The sequence below is a fragment of the Colobus angolensis genome, unplaced genomic scaffold (genome assembly GCF_000951035.1).
Source record: "Colobus angolensis palliatus isolate OR3802 unplaced genomic scaffold, Cang.pa_1.0 Scaffold160, whole genome shotgun sequence".
NCBI lineage: Eukaryota > Metazoa > Chordata > Mammalia > Primates > Cercopithecidae > Colobus > Colobus angolensis.
In genome coordinates this window covers 10,127,285-10,150,473 of record NW_012114711.1, presented here as the reverse complement: position 1 = coordinate 10,150,473, position 23,189 = coordinate 10,127,285, and the positions used below count along the sequence as shown (strand labels likewise).

The window sequence follows — 23,189 nt, the reverse complement described above, 5'->3', positions numbered from 1 at the left end:
GAGCGGTTTTGATTGAGTTTCTTAGTCCTGAGTTCTAGTTTGATTGCACTGTGGTCTGAGAGACAGTTTGTTATAATTTCTGTTCTTTGACATTTGCTGAGGTCTACTCCCATATGTTTAATTACCATCTGCTTGCTGACAGTCTCAAAGTTTATATCTCTAGCTCAGATCTTGTTCCTGAAAAGGACTTTGTTCATAATCCATATGCACAAATTTCTGCTAGCCATCTCACTTGAAATCTTACAGAAGGAAAACCTTACTATGCCACCAAATGATTTCATTATCTTCGCTTGCCATATTTAGTGTGTTTCCTAGTTCGGTTTAGGAATCAACCATCACTGTTACAGATCTCACAAATCTAGTTAGCTTCCTTAACCCTTGATCCTCACCCTCCTTTACATCCAATCTGAAGCCCTCTCAATTTAATCTTCTAAAAATATGATGATTCCAGCTACTTGTCTCCATCCCCATTTACAGGTATTCTAGTTGAGGCCAATAGTATCTGTCACCTGGAACCACTATAGCTGACTCCAAATGAGTTTCTCAGCCTCTATCTTTGCTGCTCTCATTTGTCTATCATCCTTTATTCGCACTGAAATGATTTTTTTGAAATGTGAACCTAACCAGGCTGCTTTCTTATTTAAAACATTTCTGTAGAATTCCAACCTTCTTAGGAGAAAGGTCAAATTCTTTAACTTGATAAAAAGGAACTTCCATGATGAAACCCCGGCTTACCACTCCAGATTTATTATTCCCAATCTCCGTGTCATCTTTTCAGGAATTCTAACTTCTAGTTTCATTGAACTCTTACTTCTTTAAAGAATGCCAACTCTTTTATTGCCTCTATACATTTGTATATAATGCTTACTGAGATGAAGTATTCTGTTCCATCTCTTTGGCTGATTTTTATTGATTTGTCAGATATTACCTTCCATGTTACCTTCCCTGGAAATTCTCCGACCCTCTAAGTTCAAATAAGAGGACTCTGCAATATGCAATTGTAATACACTATGTTGACCCCAGCATAGAACTATTACACTGCATGTTAAGTTTTCAGTTTTAAGAGTTTACTGAACTCTTCTTCCACTGGACTACAGGCTTAATGGGGGCTGGACCCAAGTGAGCAGAACATGGATTTTGCCAATATAAACCTATAGAATTATTCAATAGGTGAATGATTTTTTTTTTGTAAACCACAATCTAAAAAAAGTGCTATAGTCACATATGTTTAACTTCGACATAACTGAAATTATAATAAAGACTAAAACATTATGTGGTGGGTTTTTGGATGACACTATGGATATCATTTTAAAACACTATTTGAATGTTTAATATAGAATAAATACAAATATATCAACATTTGGGGGAAAAGTATTAGAGAGTGTTAGCATCCTCAGAGCTAACTCAGTATAAACCATATTAAATTATATTAAAAAATATTTTCACTTATTTGGATACAGAAAATAATGTTATAAGGTTTAAACTATTTTATTAGCACCACAAATTCAACAGCATTCTTATTTAAATAGACATGAAAAAGAGACTTGTTCAAGGTCTATTTTCCTGTTGATTTACCTTCTGAATGAATGACATTTTTAAAGTTATAATGGAGATTTCCTTATTTAAAACATATTTACCTCCTCAGAAGCCTGTTTTTGACTCTGTATATTTTGAGGTGACCTCTTCACTTATAGTGTCAAGATGTCTCTACTAAAAATACAAAACTTAGCTGGGCACAGTGATATGCACCTGTAATTTCAGCTACTTGGGAGGTTGAGGCAGAAGAATCCCTTCAACCTGGGAGATGGAGGTTGCAGTGAGCTGAGATCGCATCACTGCACTCCAGCATTGGTGACAGAGTGAGACTCCATCTCAAATAAAAAAAAAAAAGAAAAAAAGAAAGTTCATGAAGATCAGTAAAACGGCCAAAGAAAATATAGGAATGAGAAATTCAAGGCAAAATTTGGCCCACTGCCCAGATGATATGGGAATAAACTACTTGTGATGTTTAATGGGAAGCTATAGAGAAGTTAATAGGTTTGTGAACAAATATGCCAAGCTCTCAGCTTGAGGTATGATTTCCCAATTTAAGAAAATTTCTACCCTGAGGGTAGTAATTTTTACCCAGATTTTGTCCAAAGAAACTGCCACTATTTCCTTTTTTTCTTCCTTTTCCTATTTTCCTAATAAAAGTGTTCAGTATTCTTTGGTGGAATTCTGCCCTACTGTTTGATGTCATGACACTTTCTTGTCATTTGGAGCCACTGGTGCTAACCAGAGCAGTGTAGGATAGATACTAGAAGGTGCATTAGTACATTAGGTTATATCTCATGTTCTTATATAACTCACACAATCAGCTACTTAACAGAACTCAGCTTCAAAGTTGTGTAATTTTATTTGTAGTATTTTTAAGTAATATTTTATTTTTAAATGTGATACATGCTCATTAAGAATGCACACTAACAATTAGTCACACATCGCTGTAACTGAAAACAAAAATTATTTGGAATAACTTCAGACAGGCCTGATAACCAGAAATATTCAAAATGTGTGGAGTCCTTCTCAGCGACTTAACAACTGGGGTGACAATTTTGGGTCTCCTCACTCTGGTCCACTCCTTTCCCAAACACTCAAATATTCACTTGATCATCTTTGTTTGCCCTAAAACTCTCTGACACAAGAATACAATATTGTTTTGCAAGCGGAAATACAATTTGGAAAATGAAAATGAGAAAGGAACATTCTTGGTTGTAATTTTCTTAGAGCAGAATGACATTTCAGCTCCAAGAAGAAGCATCATTTTCTTAGAAACGACACAGGTCTAGAGAAATACTGTGACTTGCCTAAGGTTGCACAGACCTAGAATCCATGATCCCGGCTAGATATCTTCAACTTCAGTCTTATTTCCACTGTGTTGATTCTTTGATTCTATTTTCTAGTTCATTAGTTTGTACAATGTGATTCACTAATAACTATAGCAAGGTTAATCCTAATAAAGTTAGTGAATTACTCTAGACACTCATGAAGCACCTGCAATGTGAAGCCTCTGTGAAGAACTTTTAAAAAAGTAATCCTGCTTTATTCTCACAACCAAAAAGAAGGGAATCATAGTTATTACCCACATTTTAAAGGACACAAGGTATTTTTATTCATATTGACGCATTATTTAAGTTTCTGTAGTTAGAAAATGAAGGACCTCAGATAGGAATCTCACAAGTATGCCTCAAGAACTTGAAAACCTTAGTCTTTTTTTTGATACTCACTCACTTAGTCAGCCTTTTTCTCTGCGTTGGATTCACAATTTGAGTTTCTATATTTAGTCTGTTTTCTCAGAATTTAGCTGTTTACTAGAGGAGCAGACTACAAAAAGGACCCCTATTCTTTACCCCTTCCTTTGCCCTCTGCAATGTAACATTGCAGTTTCTTCCATCAAGAAGTGAGATCCCTTTGTTGACTGCTTTTTGTTTTGTTTTTGAGACACGGTCTCACTCTTTTTGCCCAGGCTGGAGTGCAATGGCGTGATCTCGGCTCACTACATCCTCCGCCTCCCGGGTTCAAGCCATTCTCCTGCCTCAGCCTCCAGAGAAGCCAGGATTACAGGCACCTGCCACCATGCCTGGATACTTTTTTGTATTTTTAACAGAGGCGGGGGTTTCCCCATGTTGGCCAGGCTGGTCTCCAACTCCTGACCTCAGGTGGTCCACCTGCCTTGGCCTCCCAAAGTGCTGGGATAACAGGTGTGAGCCACCGTGACTGTTGTATTTGGACTAGTTTTGTGACTTGCTTGGCCAATGTAATGCAACAAAAGCTAGTTAGCACATAGCAAAGCAAGGATACAACCTACAGAGTGGGAGAAAATATTTGCAAACTATTCAACTGAGAAGGGGTTAATAGCCAGAATATATAAGAAATTCAAACAACTCAATAGAAAAAAAAAAAAGTCAACAAATAATCTGATTTAAAAATGGGCTAAAGATCTCAATAGACATTTCTCAAAAGAAGACACACAAATTGCCAACATCAATAATCATCTAAAAACTGCAATTCAAAACCACAATGAGGTATCATCTTACCCCAGTTAAAATATCTTTTATCAAAAAGACAAAAAATAATGGATTCCAGTAAGGGTGCAGAGAAAGAGGAATGCTTGCACACTGTTGGTGGGAATGTAACTTAGTACAGTCACTATGCAAAAGAGTATAGAGGTTTCTCAAAAAACTAAAAACTATCATATGATCCCAAATAAAGGAGATAGATATCCAAAAGAAAGAAAAATCAGTACATCAAAGAAATATCAGCACTCCCATGTTCACTGTAGCACTAGTCACAATAGTGAAGACATGGAATCAACCTAAGTGTTCATCAGTGGATGAATGGATAATGAAAATGTGGTCTATATACACATTGTAATATTATTCTGCGGTAAATAATAAAATCCTGTCATTTGCAATAACATGGGTGGAACTGGAGGACATTATGTTAAGTGAAATTAGCAAGGCAAAGAGAGACAAATATTTCATGTTCTTATTTATATGTGCAAGCTAAATAATTTATCTCATGGATGTAGAGGGTAGAATGATGCTTCCCTCATAAAATTGGAATTACTCCATAATCTCCTGTTAACCTACTTTTTCAATTTACCAACATACTTAGACTTAAAAAATCAATAGGTGCAGGCTCTCTATGTGGTATTAATAGTTATGAAGTACTCATTTAAAGGATTTTACCACAGAACATTTAAAATATTTAACTAATTAGTTTTCCTTGATGCTTATGTGGTTACCAACTGCTCACTACATTAAGCATCATGGCAAGAAATATCTTTGTACAGTTATCTCTTTCTCAGATCATTTCCTTGAGAAAGATGTTGAATGTTTAGTCAAAGGGTACACTGAAATCAGTGATACATATTGCATGATTATCATCTGAAAATGAAATATCCATTAACATTTGTATCAACATTGCTCTCCTGAAAACTTTGTGAGGGCAGAAGACTGAAAAAATGTATTAGGACCTCCTTGCATTGCTCTAAAGAAACTATAAGACACTGGGTAAATTACAAGTAAAGAAGTTTAATTGGCTCACAGTTTTGCAGGATGTATCAGAAGCATAGCAGCATCTGCTTCTGGGGAGACCTCAGGAGGTTTCTAATCATGGCAGAATGCAAATGAGGAGCAGGCTCATCACATGGTGAGAATGGGAGCCAGAGTGAGAGAGAATGGCGGGGGCAGTGCCACACACTTTTAAACAAACAGGTCTTAGGAGAAGTAATCATCATGAGAACAGCACCAAGGGGATGGTGCTAAACTCTTCATGAGAAATCCACCCCTATGATCCAACCACCTCCCACCAGGCTCCATCTCCAAAACTGGGAATTACAATTCAACATGAGTGTTGAACACGGACAAAAATATGAACTACTTCAACCATATGGACTAGGTCTGTTTTCCTGTATACACTGAATATAGTATAATGGTAATTTCCCATTCATCCATATTGGAAACTGTCAAATGACCATCTTTTACCTCTGCATATTTTCTACTGAATTATCTCAAATATTCATTATCATTTGTAAAAGTGCTTTATATAGTAAAGATATCCCCCATTGTCATATATATTGTCAGACAGGTTACAACCCATATAAGCTTTTAACAATACCTCAAAGCAAATTTAATTTTATATGTATTCTATCTACTCGTATCCTCTGTATTTATCAGAGTTATTACCGTATATTTTAAATCATTTGGGTTTTATCAGTTTTGACCAAATACTTGAATTGTCTAGAGCATAATAGCACTGAGGCCAAAGTAGTGGAAGCTGGCTATGATTTTCAAAGGTTTTAGAGTAAATTCCTTAGACAAACATGCAAAGACAATCTTGTGTCCCCGGGAGAAACAATTATGGCTAAGAACAATTAAGTCCACTGGTAGAAAGATACCTTATTGCATAAGTCTTTTTTCTCCAAATGGGTCAGTGTTATCTTGGCATACAAATTATGTCACATTATTAATGAAAACCAGCAGAGAAAATGTTTTTAAGGCTATCAAATTGCTGAACGTCAGAGGTCAAACTAAAATGTATTAGAAGCTGTCAAAAACATGTTATTTCCATGATCATAGACATGTTTCAATCACACTGAAAAATTATTAGAACAAATTGCAGAGTTTTCAACCTAAAAGGACTCTGGAACTTTAAAAAAACAAAACAAAACCTTCTTTAAAAAGAAAACTGCATATTGAATTCTGTCACTCTTCTTGTTTAAGAAGGATTAAGCCTTTTAAAAAACCATGGTAATGAGAAGTAGTTCTGTCATCTGTGGCAAGTTTATGTATAAATTTTGTATACCAGCAAATCTGAATACATCTGCTATTAAAAGCACAAGTGTGCCCTCTTCTGAATAAATGAAATATTGAGTCCTATATTTGCACTTCAAATAACCAACTCCCTCCTTTCTGGACAAAACTGGATAAACAAATTTGGGCAAATATTAACGGAGAGTTTTAAGAGCACTCTTTTCTACAAACATTTATGATTGGCAAAATTCTAAAGGAATATTCAGATGAAATCTGCTATGTCTTTTCGTATGTGTTTGTTTGTTTTCACAGGTGGAAGCCACTAAAATAAGTCACCCAGGAAAAAATTCTGATCTTATTCTAGATAAAGAATGAAAAGCCAGGAAGCTACATAACCCAAGGTTGAGTGGAAAGAGTTGGGTAGAGAGTGCGCAACTGTTTTGGAAACCAAAATACTGTTAAAGATGTCAGAAAAACGTGAAGTGATATTCCATTAAGACAGTTCAAAGATGTTTTTAAAGATGGTAGCTACGTAAGCTAAGTATCTCGTGTTGACTTAAGTTTGACTTTGTTCTCTTAGTTCTATGGCTGAGACAAGTCCCAGAGTGATTAAGTAGGTTTTGGGAAATTATTTAATGACTAAGCCATATTTTTATACCTTCATTCAAGTGCTCTATCTCCAGAAAACATAATGATCCATATGACCATTCTGGAATATTAATACATGTTTAATAGATTACCTCTATAAAACTATTTATTTCAATCCAAATTCTCTTATTTCTCCTTCTGTAAATTCAGACCCAAAAACAATTTTTGACCAAAATATGGCACCATGTTTGATACACTTCTCTTGGGCAGTGTGACACTTGACTATTTTAAAGCATCATGGAAATCAAATGTGGATGATGAAGATGATTATGACAACAGCAATTGTTATCAAAGTGAAAATGCAGTTTGTCATCACATTATTAAAGGTTGACAGTTAAATGATAGCTTAAATCATAGTTAAATGATATCCTAAGTCATCTGATAAACAGGAATTAACTTCTAACCAAGTTCTCCAATTTATAATCAGAGAACGTTGTGCTTTGTCTCATATTTGCTGCTATGGTGGCAAAAATAATTTGCCTCATTTTAAACACAAAGGTCAACTGATTAAAACTATAGCTACTATTGCTAGTTTTAGTGGGATTGGTGGCTAAATAAGTTACTTTCTAAAATTCTATAAATGTAATACATTAGAAAACTAAATATTTATACAAATTTCATCAATCTCTGCCTTTGTTTTCTAATTTCTATACATTAGAAAGCAAAGGCAGAGATTGATGAAATTTGTGTAAATATTCAGGATTTTCCTCTCTTTAGCAAACCCATTGACTTCGTGGCCATTCGATTTAGCTCAGATCTGTTTTTTCACATGGTATTTAAAATTCATATCCTCTAAGAATGAAGTAAATTATTCTTATTTTCTACATATTTCCAGTGCATTTCCAGAAATCAGTAACTTCTGACATTATCAGAACTTTGGATGAAATAAACACAGGCTTCTGAATGAAGTAAATATTGTCTATCACCAGTTAAAATTATTTTCCAATACTATTCTTTAATGATTCTATAAAGATTCTACACAGAATCTTTCCAACACTATTACTCAATACATTCTCCAGAATACTGTGTTAATATACTTACAAAGTGTTGAATCTTTAAATTGCTGTTCTCAATGGATAAAACTGACTGATAAAAGCACATTTATAAATGTCAGTTGCCATATGGTTTACACTTTTCCTAATGATCAATCACAAGATTAAATCAATCATTGGACAAATACTGTTATAAAACTGTGAAATGTTTACGCCAACTCTCTTCTTCTCTCCCCGAGTAACATCACTAATTTGTGCCTATATTTACGAGCATTTAACCCATACCTCCTTTCCTGCTGTCAGATTCAAATTCACCAATTGCATCTAGAGTGACCATCTATTACTTGGCCAACGTATTCATTTGAAAAGAACATTTATTGAATCAGCATATATAAAATATATCTTTGATTTAATTAATAGGCATTGTGTATTCCTTGCCAAAAATATGTTCTCGACTAAAATATACCCTGCGATCATCAGCTCACAGAGTTGTTGCTGATTATTCATAACTGTGCAATGAACTATCTTGTAGAATAAACAACCGCAATAGTTCTTATTTTGAAAAACTTCAAAACGTTCAGACTAGTAATTACATTGAATAATAGCTTAATTTAAACTGTAAAAGACCTCTAGCGGATTGTTTATTTCATTTACACTGTGTGATATGTTTTATACAGAAAGAAGTTATACATACTTATGAATCAATATGTACAATGAAGAATTAATATTGAAAACAAATGGGTTTTATTCTACTTTTTAAAAAACTGTTGAAATTGAGCCCAGCCTTCCCACTGTCACTTGTTGCAACTTCCATACTTCATATGTACACCACCTCCTTCCTTGACCCTTGAAAGACATCATGTGTTTTTCACCTGAGAATGATGTAAATATGAACACTCTGCTATTTACATTTTGTCAGAAGGTTTTGTTTACGTATTTATCTTGTGAATTGCTGATGTATTATCAGTATGGCATCCAATTGTCTTTCTTAACTGTGAATCACTTTTCAGTTGTGAATTTGTTATCTGTAAATCACAAACTATCCTTGTTGCCTGGGCTTAAATAAAAAGCCCAAGATGCATATCTGACTGATCACTATATTCCATCCCCTAGACTACAGAGCTTGATTCAAGAATGGACACCAACTGAAACTAGTCCAGTCTCAATAGGGTATTGCAAATTAAAACAACAATGAGATACCACTACACATTTATTAGAACGGTACAATCCCAAACACTGACAAGGACAAGTGCTGGCCAGGATGTGAAGTAACAGCAACTCATTCATTTAAGTAGAAATGAAAAAAGGTATGGCCATTTTTGGCGACAGTCTTGCAGATCCTTAAGAAGCTAAACATAGTATTACCATATGATCCAGCAATTACTCTTGTTGGTACTTCTCCAAACGATTTGAAAACGTATGTCCACACAAACCTGCACACAAGCATTTCCAGTGACTTTATTCATAATTGCCCAAACTTGGAAGCATTCAGGATATCCTTCAATAGGTAAATGAAAAAACAAACTGTGGTATATCCATGCAACAAAATAATACCAGTGTAATAACAGTGATAAAAACAAGCAAGCAAGCCCTCAAGCCACACGGAAAAGAACTTTAAGTACCTATTGCTAGGTGAAAGAAGCCAATCTGTAAAGATGACACACTGTATGATTCCAACTATATGACATTCAGGGAAAAGGAAAACTCAAGAGACAGTAAAAACATCACTAGTGGCCAGGACTTTGGCAGGAGGGAGGAAATGCTGAATAGGTGGAGCACAGAAATTTTGGAACAATATTCTGTATGATACTGTAATGGTGAATAAATGATATTACATATTTGTCAAAGCACATACAAACTCTACAGCACAGAAGGTGAGCTCTAATATAAACTATGGACTTTAGTTTATCATGCTATATCAATACTGGTTCATCAGTTGTAACGAATGTACCACATCAGTGCAAGATGTTAATAGGGAAAACTGTGTATGGAGGGGTTGAGAATCTTTGGGAGCTGTCAGTATTCACTGCTCAATTTTTCAAAAAACCTAAAAGGGCTCTAAAAATAAAGTCTATTAATTAAAAAACAACTGGTTGAATGAATCATAGTTCCAAAAATTCTGTTGGTGTTACTTGGAAAGAAAATCACAGGAAAGACTTCTCAGGGACTATCACATGAAGAAAGCCTGCCCATAAATAAACCCAAGATCAGATAAATTGAGGTGAATAACAGGAAAATAGTGAGAAAGAGAAATCGAATCTCACATATTCTCTTCCCTCTGAAGGGAAACTGTGCTTGAATCCAGTGCTACCTTTAAGCCTTTCAATGTACAGCTACCTCTAAGTCAACAGAATGCCTTTAGGTCAGAATGAGTTGGGTTTTCTGCAACCAAAGGACTCCTGCATAAAACAGCTCTATAGGTACAGATCAATGTTGCAGGGCTAATTTTATTTTTTTAATAATTTATTTAATTTTCTAAGTTGATAGAGATGGAGTGCTAGTTTTAAATTACCAGTTAGAAACACAGCTAATTTCTAGAGTGGAGAAGGGAACATTTCCAAATAATGTTGGTAATAGACACCCAGAAATTCAGTTAAAGACAATGAAACAGATTTTATTTAAGTATTTAAATAGTGTTATTAGCACTGGGTATGGAAGAGCTCTAGAGAATCAATGGAATTCCCGCAGTGGCTGCTATGGAACAAGTGAAGTCAACAGGTGGGTGTTGACAATGAGCAGGAAAGGCTCCCAAAGTCAGCATTCACAGCTTCTCTGTTTTATTTACTGGACATCTCTGTAAGTATTTTTTTGAACAAAGGAATGTTCAGTCAAGACAAAATTTGAAAGACACTGTATTTGGAACATCGGTAACTACCAAGTTCAGGTCTTGCTCAGTTCTGGACCTCCAAGAGAACCATGGAGCAGGAACTGAAATACATAAATGATAACCTGGCAACTGAATTTAGTGGGCATTTTTTATTACAACAGATCAATTGGCTGCATCATGATAACCAGCCAAGTTTCTCAGGAGAAACAATAAGCCTCTGCAGGGGTAAAGAGAGCTTAGCACCTTGGAAGATGCATTCTGATGCCTTAACACAATACAAAAAGGGAGAAGATATCTACACAGAAGTGTGATGAGAGCATGGACAGGGTGACACTGACCTCAATGTGTACCTTTATAGACCAGGGTTCTGTTTGTATAAAGAATCTATCAAGATGGTCTTTCCAAATTGCTGCTTCTGTGTAATACTCTGTATTCCATAACACTTCCTGGAATAAAGGAATGGATGAATGGTGCCCCCTGGAGTTGTTCAATCCAGTGACCCTGCTGCTGTCACACTAACACAAGTACTTCAGTCCCCATATTATCAGCTATTTCAGGTGGGCATTTACGTCTCAATGCCATAATGTTAAAAACACTTTCTGCCAGAGTCATGCTCCCAATCACCTTGGGTCCCCTCAGAATCCAAGATTATCTTCCAGTCTAGTTTCAACTCCTTATTTCCTACCCCAGGTCTTCTCAAGGCAATTTCTAAGAAGTTCAATTTAATTTAATTTTTATATTAAGTTTCATTCCTGATCACCAAAACCCTTGCTTTTGGACAAACATTTATGTGTCTATTGAAAGACTTGCATACAGCTATAGTAATGTAATAATGATGATGACAAACATTATAAAAATCAACATTTATTGTTGTACCGCACTGTACTTAAAGATTTTGAAATGCATCATCCCATTCTAGGAGCTTCCAATTTCTAAATGAAACGTTGACTTCTCTAAGGTGTCCAGAGGATTCCTCCTCCAAATAACTGTCTATTTATCAGGTACAATTGGCAATTCCGCCAACTGGGATTCCTGCTGCTAATGTGGTTTCCCATACTGCTGTGTAGGAAGTAATCGTGACATCAGCTTCTGAACCAGCCATGGAAATAGCAGATCTCACACACACCTACTCTCTGCAAATCATCATGGACAGTTTTCCTCTTTCATGTTTGTAAAAGGGGGAGCAGATGATTTATGTTACTTGAGGGGGTGGAGATAAAAATTCTCCACCTATTTCTTGCACATCACAGCCACAGAAAAGATTTCAAGAAAGATTTAAGCAGAAATGAATAATTTTGCACTCAGTTCTTGCCTCTACTGCTCTCTCAGGAAGGGTGCATAATAATGTTTTTTTCTTTTCATCTGAGAACGCTGGCAAATGTGTCAGGGAATGAGGATTAATTCATTTCTGAAAAAATCTTTTTAGTCATAAGAAACATGGAAAGCAATTTTTATGAGCATTCTGAATGATTTTTTTGATGTCAATAGTATTGAAGATAAAAAAATGGCAAATTAAAGCTCTACTTCCTTTTTAATTCGTGATGTTTAAAGGCCAATGTAGTTTTTAGAGCAGCATCTGTACTTTGATAAATGACATCCTTCAAAGAATAGTTTCTGATAGATTGAACTATATATTAATTTTGTTACAGAATTTCTTTCTTACCAACACTTTTATGTGATCATGAACACGCTTCTTCACCATTATGACTAAAAAATAATCCACATCGTAGCTCATTTTTCATCTGTAAGATTTTTGGCTTTTGAGGTACTTATTTGAAAGCTAAATAAGGTTTCATTGAAGCCTCAAAAGAAACAGTTCTGCCTGTTAATATCTACACACACTTAAACTTCATGACATCCTATACAAGTTCAAACACATTTTTCTTTACAGATTCTAATATTTTTACTGTTATGTGGAAACAATGTCATGTTATATTTATAGCAAAATGCCTAGACATGGTCAGAGGCTCCTGTTGTGATTAAATGAGACATAAGACTGTTACTTTATGAAAGGGGGATGTGGTCGGGCAATGTCAAACAAATCAGAACCAATCATGGGGTAACAAGATGGGTATTTTTTAAGACTTTACTTTTTAGAACAATTTTAGGTTCAGAGTAAAATTGAGATAAAGGTACAGAGATTTCCCATATATACTCTGCTGGTACACATGCATACTCTCCTCCACTATCAACACCCCCTTCCCCATCCGCCACCCAGAGTGGTGCCTTTGTTACAATTAATAAACCTACGCTGATAACATCATTATCACCAGAGTCCATAGTTTATATTAGGGTTCACCCTTGGCGTTATTCATTCTATGAGTTTGGACAAATGTATAATGACATAAATTCACTGTTGTAGTATTATACAGAGTAATTTCATTGCCCTAAAATTCCTCAGTGCTCCACCTATTCATCCCTTCCTCCCCTAAACCCTTGGCAACCACTGATCTTTTTGCCGTCTCCATAATTTTGCTGGTTATTTCTTTTGACCAGCTATAGTGGGCTCACCACGTGAAGGGTAAAGCCAGCTAGCTTCCAGTGGACATGACTCACCAGTTTTCAAACGATAAAATTCTAAAATTCTAACTATATTTTTGCTTGAGAGAATTTTTAAAATTCAAATGGTATATATAAAGTGAGAGTATTTTGATATATTTAAGTTGCTCACTATTTTAAATTTGCATGGTTCCATTTATAAAAATGTGGCTCCATGGGTGCCCAACACATGGAAGATTCTCTCACAGATAAATCTGACCTTTTGCGGTAGCTGTACCCATTCATGTTCTGTGACACTCATCTCTTTGCCCACTTCATGAAAAAGAAGTAAAGACTGTTTGTACTAGAATAAATTATCTATATTGTCCTTGCCCCCTACTAAGTAATATTTAATTTATCCTTTTGGCATTGGGTCTACCATGTGAGATCCAAACAGAAGAGATTCCAAATTTTTATTCCTGTGCTTCTAAACAGAGAACACAGAAGGACATTCCATCTATAAGAGCAACTCTTTATAGTCCCTGTTTCACACTGCTGTATCAAAGAATGACTTTAGTCCTATGCATTCAGAATGCATCTTAAACAGGCATAAAGAATAATGTAACTGTACATTTAAAAATAACTACAAGAGTATAACTGGATTGTTTAAAACACAAAGGATAAATGCTTGAGGTGACGGACACCCCATTTACCCTGATGTGATTCTTACACATTGTATGCCTTTATTGAAATATCCCATATACCCCATAAACATAAACACTTACTATGTACCCACAAAAAATAAAAATTAAAAATAAATAAAACAGGTGTAAAGAATGATCGAACACTAAGACATTTTGCTCTGGCATGTTTTGTTTGTTTGTTTGTTTGTTTTTTCCAGAGATAGGGCCTTGCTCTGATGCCTAGGCTGGAGTGCACTGGCACAATCATAGTTCACTGAAGCCTTGAACCCCGGGCTCAGGCAATCCTTCTGCCTCAGCCTCCTGAGTCCTTTGAAATATTTTGTGAGCTAGCAAGAAAGAACTTTGGAGTTTACATAATCTGGGGCTACATGCACAAGCCACCATGCCCAGCTAATGTTTTCAGAGACATGGTTTCCAACTCCTGGCCTCAAGTAATCCTCCCACCTTGGCCTCCAGAGTCCTTTGGAGTATTTTTGAGCAAGCAACAAAGTACTTTAGAGATTACATAATCTAGTCCATTCTGTTTTATAATGGAAGATCCTTAGTCCCAAGGGAGTAAACCTAATTGTTCCCTCAAATTTCTAATCATGTAAGCGACAGTCCAGTCTACTGAATCCTTAATTACACATGGTTCACAACATAAGTATAATTTCGCCTACTTGTTTATTAACTTATCATCCCCATATGATATTCAGTGAGACTTGTAGTAGACAAAGGACAGACTCATTTCCAATTCTTTTCGTCCAGATCTTCCGATCTGGAATAAGATCACCTGGGTTTGTAATCTAGCTCCGCCAATTACTAGCTGAACAGGTTACTTAACCTTATCATTATCTTTTTATGTATATTTAAAATGGAAAATTTAGTACCAATCTCTTAGTGATGTATGTTGAAATGCATAGCAGAGAGAGTGTTTAATAAATTTTAGCCATGGTGATAAGTATTAGCATTATCCAGCCAACCTATTTCTAAATAAATAGTCCATAGTAGAATTTTCATCAGATCTTTTCTGTCTTGTATGTAACCTGCTGGTCTTCATTTCTTTACTTCTCTGGAACAAAAAATATAATCTGAAAAAATATTATAACATATGTCTAAACTGCATGGTCCTAAGCAATATATCTTCTAAGGGATGTGGATGGGAATCCAACTGCATATCATCCAAAAAAACTCATGCAAGGGAATTAAGTATCTAGTATAATAAAGGAAACACACCTAAAAAGAAATGACCAGAACATTTCTCTCCTGACTTGACGCTGATTTTTGTCAAACGGTTTATGAGTTCTCTAGGAAACTTCTTGCAAATTTTTGTATTGCTGACAATGATGTTCACTCTCCAATGGAAATACTATATAAACACTACTATAAGAAATGACAAAGCCATTGTTTATTGTTCTAAAAAGTAGAGTTTTAGAACCCTCTAGGGAAACTATCTTCTGTAGAAAGTGATGTTCATGAAAACTTTTAGCATTGATTCAATTAAAAAAAGCATCTATTTGCAAAAGTAATAGATTAAACGTGAAATTATTAACCAATTGATATCTGCAAATGGAAATGAGAATAATTGTCAATTTGTACTCCCCAGTATGGATCTCTTTGGGTCACAACAAAGTAAATTTTGTTGGCATAATATTACTTCCCATACTTTGCACCATGTCTCAAATCATAGCATATTATTATTTATATGTAATATATATACATACAATACAACACACATACCTGCCAAAAGAAGTAAAATTGCTGGGAGTTTTCTGTTTGTTTGTGTTCATTCAACTCTGCATTCACATACAAAAGCTTCCTAGGATTGTGTACCAAATTATTAGTATCAACTCTCTTAAAATTTGAAGAATGTTTTTACTAAACAATTCACTTATTTCCATTGTTCACAGGCATTCTAGAATAGAGTTTTAGAGCACAGGGTTCTGGGTTCTGGCTCTAGGTTCTACTGGAATTCAACTGCTTTTTAGATCTAAGCCTCAGTTTTCTGAAATTTAAAGTGAGGGCAGAAATAACATAGATGTGTCAAAAGTGCTCAGCATAGATGCCTGGAATATAATTAAGCACATACAATATATGTATGTACATGTGCATGTGTGTCTGTACATATTGCATACATGCATGCCTTTTATTTTTGTTTTCAATTTTTTAGGTAATGCTGAAATTGTATTTGTTCAGAAAAAGTCAGTTTTTGTAACATTAGTACAAACCAGCTCTTTTTCCTGACTTCCATTCTCCCTGGCCTTTCAGATTTTGAGAGCTTTTTTTTTTTTTTTTTTCCACAGTAGGCATTTAATAAATATGTATTGCAATGATTTTGACTCCTTTCTTATTTAGGAATATCTGAATCTTCCCTTCCTCTCCCTTGGAAACCATATTTATTTATTTTTACTTTTATACCTGATGGTCCTGATTCTTCTGTTACTTATTTATATCTGGGAATCTGCCTCCTTTTCTAGTTCAGTGAAATTTTATTGCTGTAATGCAGTGTTTCCTGGCCTCTGCACTACTGATATTTGATGCTGGATACTCCCTGGTTGTTGGGGTTTTGTTTTGCTTTGCAGGATATTTAGCAGCATCCTTGATCTCTACCCAGTAGATGCCAGCAGCACGTTCCAACCCGTTATAACATCCGGCATTGTCTCCAGACATTATTAAGTAAATATTCTCTGAAAAAATTGCCTCAGGTTGAGAACCACTACTGCAATGTATTGGTTGACATACACACTTTAGAGTTAGAAAGCCACATAGTTGTCTTGATTCAGTCCTATCACCTGATTTTGACAATAGTAGGCATTTAATAATAACTTGTTAAATAAAGGCTGAAAACTATGATAACCACTTAACATTTCCAATCCTTAGTTTCCTGATTTGTGATATAAGAATAACAAAACAACTATTTTTAGAGAGATGCTTTAATGGTCTTAAGTGGGATTTAGTGAGACATTGTAGTTCAGCTGCTGTGTTTCATTTGGGTATCTGAAGTGGATATGAAAATGGGATTAAATTTGTAAGAGTTTACCTAGGGGAAATGTCCATGTGAAGGACAATGGAAGGGACTTACGGAAGTCTATAAGAACAGAGCCATCAGGAAGCAAGCCTGACTCCAAGGAAAGCGAGGAGGAAAGGAAGATTGGGTACAAATGTCCTGAATTGCCATGCAATATAAAGAAGTTTCAGCAAGGCTGAAGGGGAGTCCTGGAGCAATAATCAACCATCAGAGGAGTCCTTCCTGCCTTGAAATCCCTGCCATGCTCCCACTTCCACTGGGAGTTGTCTGTGGGAGACCTGGCCCTAGTGCAAAGAGGGTAACAGATCGCAGAGCGAGGCAGCTGGGGCCCTTCCTCAGTTACGCTCCTTGTGGTGGAGGTCTGCTGGGTGCTTGCTGGTGTCTGACAGCTACCTCACACAGTGCTTAAAATAGATTGGGACATTATTATGATAATTAATATTATCATCTTTGTTATGATTACTAGTATAATTAATATGAGAACTTCACCCTATACCAGACCCTAAATCCATAGCCATCTTCTGAAATTCTTTATTACATGTTATCGACAACGCATTTTTTACAGTCGTTAGACATCTCTATTTGGAAAGCTATTAGGAATCCTGAAATTACCATGTCCAAAACAACATAACCTCATTTCCCCCTACCCTGGCCCAACTTTTTCCTTCCCATTCATCACCAGCTCAGTAATGGGCTCCATCATCCACTCAGTTGCTCAGACAAAAACTCCTGGAGTCATTTTTGACTCCTCTTTTTCACACACTGTGTCTGATCCCTAATCAAATCTTGTGGCCTTTAAAATATATCCTGAATCCAACTATATGTTTCTTTTTCTTGTTTTGTCCTTCATTCCGACTGGCAATCATCATTTCTCTCTCTTTCTTCTCCAGAATAAAAAGTTGCATGAAGGAATAATAAATGATAAACAGCAGGGGCCTAAGGTCTAACATCATTGCCTAGGCCAGAGGTTGACAGACCTTTTCTTTAAAAGTTAGACAGTAAACAGTTAAGCTTTGCCAGCCAAGAGGCTACATCAGAATTATTATGTAGGTACTTCTATAACCATTTATAGGGGAACCATTACAAAATGTAAAAAATCATTCTAAGCTCTCAAGTAATGAGCTAGATTTTGCTCACGTGCCATAGTTTACCAAATACTTACCTAAACTATCATCTCTCAACAATCGGGTTACCTTTCTCACTTCTTATTCTCCAACAATACTCTTTGTAGGAGAACCAGAATAATGATTCTTTTATAATAAGATTTCATTTCATTCTGTTTCCCTAAACCTTCCTATAGATTCTGGTAATAATTGTTATAAGATTCAAAATTCTTCCCTGGACCCATAAGGCCCTACATGATGTGTCTCCCACTTCAATTCATCTCTCTGACATCATTTCCCACCACATCACCTCTTGATTTTTGTCTGTCCTGCAGCCACACGGGTTCTGGGGTACTTTGAATGCCACTCACATGTTCAGCCTCAGGGCCTTTGCACTGGTGTCTTCCTCTGCTGTTCCCTGACACACCACCTGGCTGCTCTCTCACGTCACATACCCCTCTGCAAAAATCTCACCTTCTTGGAGAATCCTCCCATTGAGAGGTGACAACGTGCTAGTAGCCCTCGCTCTCGGTGCCTCCTGGGCCTCAGCGTCCACTCTGGCAGCACTTGAAGGGCCCTTCAGCCAGCCACCGCACTGTGGGAGCCAGTCTCTGGGATGGCCGAGGCCGGAGCCGGCTCCCTCTGCTTGCGAAGAGGTGCGCAGGGAGAGGCGCAGGCGGCAACTGGGGCGCTCGCGGACCAGCGCGAGTTCCGGGTGGGCGTCGGCTGGGCGGGCTCTGCACTCTGAGCCGCCCTGGCCCGCGCCGCCGCCCTGGGGCAGTGAGGGGCTTAGCACCGGGGCCAGCACCCGGGCCAGGGTGCCCCAGGTCCCCCAGCAGTGCTAGCCTGCCAGAGCTGCGCTTGAATTCCTGCCAGGCCTCAGTTGCCTCCCGGCGGGGCAGGGCTCGGGACCTGCAGCCCGCCGTGTCCGAGCCCCCGCTGTGGGAGTCCCCCTCCGCAGTGGGCTCCCGGGGTCCTGAGCCTTCTGGACAGGCACCGCCCCCTGCTCCACGGCGCCTGGTCCCATCGACTGCCCAAGGGCTGAGGAGTGCAAGTGCACTACTCCTACATCCCCTGTGTGGGATCTACTAGGTGAAGCCAGCTGGGATCCTGGGGACTTGGAGAACTTTTCTGTCTAGCACACTGTGTCTAGCTAAAGGATTGTAAACGCACCAATCAGCATTCTGTGTCTAGCTCAGGGCTTGTAAATACACCAATCAGTACTCTGTGTCTAGCTAACTTAGCGGGGACTTGGATAACTTTTCTGTCCAGCACTCTGTCTAGCTAAAGGATTGTAAAGGCACGAATCAGTGCTCTGTGTCTAGCTAATCTAGTGGGGACTTGGAGAACTTTTATGTCTAGCTAGAGGATTGTAAATGCACCAATCAGCACTCTGTGTCTAGCTCAGGGATTGCATCAGTACTCTGTCAAAACGGACCAATCAGCTCTCTGTAAAATGGACCAATCAACAGGATGTGAGTGGGGCCAGATAAGAGAATAAAAGCAGGCTGCCCAAGCTAGCCAGCGGCAACCCACTCAGGTCCCTGTCTGTGCTATGGAAGCTTTGTTCTTTTGCTGTTTTACAATTAATCTTGCTACTGCTAACTCTTTGCATCCCCGCTGCCTTTATGAACTGTAACACACACTGTGAGGGTCAGCGGCTTCATTCTTGAAGTCAGCGAGACCAAGAACCCACCAATTCTGGACATGCCATGAAAACCCTAACTCGAATATCACTTCTCTGTCACCGTCTCTCCTCTTACACTTCATCATGTCCATCCATTACACTTATCATTGCTGGGTAACTTGCTTATTTGTTGGCAGGCAGTTTTTCTCTTCCACTAGGATGTTGGCTGAAAAATAGTTGATGGGGTTCATGGGGTGTCTCCATGCCAAGAAGAGTTCCTGGTACTGAGTATAAAAAACTCTCGATTTTTTAAAGTAAATAAACAAGTAGGGTTTAATGTCGTTTTGAATTATTTATTGCATTGTCTAGATTAATCCCAAGCACCTTAAGTTTTGAATCCTATATTTCATTTTCTTCTGTTACTCTTATGTCTTACACATGATCTGTGCTAAATGTTTACAACCATTAAATACATATGACATATATGTTATATGGATTTACTGTCGTTAAAGCACTTTTTTTGTCAATAGAAAAACGTCTTTTTTCTTATAATAAAACTAGTGCACACTGACAAGTAGAGAAAAAGTATAGCAATAAGGTATATAAAAATTGAAAATTCTCTAAAATCTCACTTCTAAGAGATAATCAGTGAATGAATTGATTTTTTTTTTTTTTCCTTTTTTGAGGCAGAGTCTTTCACTGTCGTCCAGGTGAGAGTGTAGTGGCATTATCTCGGCTCACTGCAACCTCTGCCTCCTAGGGTTCAAGTTCTTCTGTCTCAGTCTCGGAGTAGCTGGGACAACAGGTATGTGCCATACGCCTGGCTAATTTTTATATTTTTAGTAGAACAGGGTTTCCCCATGAGGGCCAGGTTGGTCTCGACCTCCTGACCTCAGCTTATCCGCCTTCCTCTGCCTCCCAAAGTGATGGGATTACAGGAGTGAGCCACCGCACCTGGCCGATACATTTCTTTAGTGTTGTGTTTCTGTGCACGTTTTCCTTTCTTTTCTTTTAATAAAAATAAGGTAACATGCTCCATAATCCTTTAACGGCTTATGGACTTTTTAAATTCAGTTGACGCTAGGTTTTTAATATCTTTTCATGCCAGGAACTTACAATTTGAGACTTGGCTTTTGAAAAATATGTGAGAAAATATAGAAAATCCATTAATTAGGATACTTTGGGATTAAATTATTGTAGAAGTGACAAGTATAGGATTTTTAGTGAGCAAGAGATGGCATTTGGGGGCCTAAATGCATAGGCATTGAAGTATAGATGGAATTGGGAGAAAAATGTCATCTGTAGGTTAACAGGCTACCTAAAAGATACAGATTAACTATCTGAATTCTACAAGAATAAGAATGAGATCAAGCAGTATAATAAAGGAAGAAGTAGCAAAATTACAACAGAGCAGTGAAATGGATATGCTTTCTGGCAATAATTGTGAAAGGTCTGGTAATGAGAAAGTAGGAACAGCTAGTGGCTGCCACATAAAGAGAAAATAAATGAGATTAAATAGCTCAAGTTACAGCATGATGACTTCTTTAACAATCTGGAAAAGGTTTTGAGGAACATTTAACCATAGACAGATATTTTATGTGCAAAATTAAGGTTAGAAAACTTATTTTCTTTTTAATGTGAAGATACACATTTCAAATGCAATGTTACTGCCTTTTATAACCTAAATTATTATTACTAGTATTATCTTTTTCCAGACCTCTTGAGTTTAGTTAGAGCTGCCAAACATTCTCACATGATAGACGCGATGCATTAAAAAGTAAAGTAATAGAAAAAGAGTTTTGCTGTTTTTTTATAAAGGGGCTGTTCAAATGGAATAGTTTCTTGCTTATATGGGACTATAAGAGTTTGCAGTAACCAGTCTTCATGGTGTGCTTTTTCTTTAAACTTCCAATTGCTTTATGCTCAGGTATTGAGTTTCTACGTGGATTTCCTCCCTGTACATCTGAGATGCTGAGAGATTCTAGTGTAATCCTTTGAGCCAAATGCTATTGTTGCTAAGGCAGGATTTATGACATACATATAACTCCTATTTGGGATGTAGCTGTTTATTTTATTTATTTTCCACTGGCTGGTGGAGCCCTCTGGGGAACATTCTGAGTCTGTTTAAATGAAGGCATGCTTAGCATGTGTGGAATCATGCATTATCCTTTTCAGCACAGACTTATCAAAGATTACTTTATACTTTATTACAAGAATCAAGATCCGTATTTTCTCCCTTTTTACACTTCCCAAATGATCTCTCATCACTTTTCTTCCCAATATTTACATACATATGGTCAAAAAGGCAGGATCTGTACAAGTTCATCCACCTCTTAAAAAAGCTTAGTGGTCCTCATAATCAGCAATGATAGGAATAAATGCCTTCCCAATGTCTTCGAAAAGAACTCGCTTAGAGACCGTAGATTTCATTTCGTATTGTCACTTAGACTCTCATTAATATGTCCCTTTATCCATCAACTTCCTTGATATGCCATGACAACAGAAAAATGTACAGCAACCCTTTAGTTGAATCACAATGTATTCAAATTCACTGCAGGCATTTCATTTAGAGCTCTTGTCAAAATGCCTCGGAAACAGAACTGTCTACCCGATACCCAAATTTTGCAAATCCCATTACCTTACTAATGGCATTTTATATCTGTAAATCTTTTTAGCCTTTTCAAAGCACTTTCAGATTTATTTATTTATTCGTTCAACTCAATGAGATCATATGACATGCTAAACACAGAATTGGGGACAGAAGAAATAATAAAGTACGGTCCAGCCTAACAGGCATCTAACCAGCTAAAGCTAGGACAGAACTGCTGAACTGTAGTACTGGCCATGATTCTCCAAGTGTGCTCCCAGATCAGCAGCATCGCATTTTAAGAAATATGTTTCATGAACATAAAGATGGTAACAATAGACACTGGGGACTACTAAAGAGGGTAGAGGGGGAGCAGGGCAAGGGCTGAAAAACTACCTATTGGGTGCTATGTTCACCACTTGGGTGATGGGATCATTTGTATCCCAAACCACAGCATCATGCCATATATCCATGTAACAAACCTGTACGTATACCCCCTGAATCTAAAGTAGAAGTTGAAATTATAAAAGTTAAAAATGAAAACATAAATTCTAGAAAAAACACAGAAGCATATAAAATAATTTTGGAAAGCTGCATGGGTATCTCACATGCCTGGATGAGAATATTCAGCATTGGTAATATTAAACCAAGCTAAATTTCTGTATATATGCAAGTTGTTCCCCATCAGAAAAAAAATGTTGATGAAGATAGATGAGGGGAAACTTGCACTTGCAGATATTCCATCGTGATTACCTACTAATCAACAGAACGGACAAGAACTGGTGGGGAAAATAGAAAAGTCACTGATGGGCCGGGTGCAGTGGCTCACGCCTGTAATCCCAGCACTTTGGGAGGCCGAGGCAGGTGGGTCACGAGGTCAGGAGATGGAGACCACCCTCTAACATGGTGAAACCCCGTCTCTA

The 23,189-nt window shown here is 37.2% G+C and overlaps 1 protein-coding gene across 2 annotated transcripts in view; it reads left to right on the top strand.

The window, feature by feature from the left end:
* LOC105508389 overlaps positions 1 to 23,189 on the top strand; it is a 178,969-nt gene that overhangs the window by 10,851 nt on the left and 144,929 nt on the right. For both annotated transcript variants that reach the window (XR_001001260.1, XR_001001261.1), the window contains exon 2: positions 6,606 to 6,694. The gene's annotated coding sequence lies outside the window, so the exon portion shown is untranslated. The remainder of the gene's footprint in view (positions 1 to 6,605; positions 6,695 to 23,189) is intronic.